The following is a 1,675-nucleotide window of genomic DNA, read 5'->3' as shown; positions in this document are numbered from 1 at the left end:
ACCCTTGTCCGAACTCTCCCCTCCGCCGGCGTCCTTGGGCGGGCCGCCGATCCAGTTGGACAGCACGCCCGCGCCGAACTCCCACCGTGGCACGTACACCTGCGCCCCGGAGGCGTTGCGCGTCGTCCAGTCGCACAGCGATGGGTCCGTGTCCGCGCCGAAGTCGCAGATCTCTGCGCCGAGAGAAGAGCTTGTCAGTCAAGGTCGAACCAGGCGTGACTTACAGGAATAATTATGGCTCGACCGGCGCCAGAAAACTGTTGTTGTCTAGGATCCCCGGGCGATTGGTCGTGCGCACTCACCTCCTGCAGACTCCTGCCGCTTGAGCCGGAACTGCAACCGAGGCAAGGAAACAAGGTTGATTGATTAATCGGCCCGCGTGTCGGTGGCGGCCGGTCACCCACGCGGTCACCTTCCTGGTCACTCTTGCGGTCACCCTCGCGGTCACCCACCGCCGGTCACCGCCGGTCACCGCCCCGCCCACTACTTACCGTGTCGTCGACGGGGGCTGGGGTGGCCACAGGGCGCGGGCCCGCGATGGCCCCGGCGGCCACCCCTCCAGAAGCCAATAGCCGCGCCGCCGAGGTGGTCCGAGGCAGCACCAAGACGACCAGGATCCCGACGACCGTCAGCGCGAGGGAGCGCGTCCTGAGGGATCGGAGTAGTCAGGTTCAGATTATTTCCCTACCCACGCATCCAGCAGTCGTTCCGTTTCTCTCCCTCTCTCTCTATTTTCTCCTGTGGCGACCTTTGCCCTCGTCTTTTGCCCCAGACCATGCGCCCCGGCCCTGATATGCAGTCGTATGCCATTTGCGTTTTCCCCGGGCTTTCCCCCCAGACAAATCAGGTGAAGTTTACGACAGAAAAGAGGGGGTAGAGGGGGAGAGCAGGGGCAGGAGGGAGGAGCAGTGGAGAGGGGCAGAGGCGGGGTGTTGGCGGGGTGTGGGGCAGGGGGCGGCAGCACATCATTAGCATAACACTCCAAAGCGCGGGAATGCAAATCCAGGGCGACGAGGGCGCAGCGTGGCGCGGCGTGGCGCGGTGTAGTGGCCGCTGCGGCGCGGCGGGGTGGGAGCCGTGCGCTGTGCACGGGGCGGGAGCGCGGGGAGCGCAACCTTGAGGCGGCCAACAGACGGACAGCCGGCCGGCCGGACTTCCAGCCCCGGCCCGGGCCTGTCCGCTGCTGTAGCGCCTGAATGCGCCCGAGTGCTCAGCGTCGGTCGGAAACGGAATAGGGGTCGCGGCCGTCGAGCCACCCTCTCTGACTGGACTGGTCAGCAAGAAAACCATTCCGATGTTATTTCCATCGACGTTGGCGGTGGTGGCCTCGCGGTGTGCGGCGTGATGCCTATCATCGCCGGGCCGGTGCCAGGCCTCGTTACCAAAAAATGAGCACAAGGACGCGTCCGTCATGTCCGTCCAGCGCCCGTCCAGCCCTTCCCGTCCGCAGCTCCGACCGGGCCGATACCGCCGGCCGACGGCACTCGATCGAAACTTGTCGCGCTTTTTCGAACGGCACGGTACGGTGCGGGGCGCGGCGGGTAGGGCGGCTGTTGAAGTGGAGCCGGCACGGCCAGAACAGTCTGGCCCGACCCGGCCCGGCGGGGGCGCCCAACGGACGATGGCAGATGACCTACATAGTACCGCCCATCGTTTGGTCCGCGTCGATGTAATC

This window comes from Frankliniella occidentalis, unplaced genomic scaffold (assembly GCF_000697945.3).
Source record: "Frankliniella occidentalis isolate FOCC.00 unplaced genomic scaffold, Focc_3.1 Scaffold60, whole genome shotgun sequence".
Lineage (NCBI taxonomy): Eukaryota > Metazoa > Arthropoda > Insecta > Thysanoptera > Thripidae > Frankliniella > Frankliniella occidentalis.
This window is presented reverse-complemented; position numbering follows the sequence as displayed.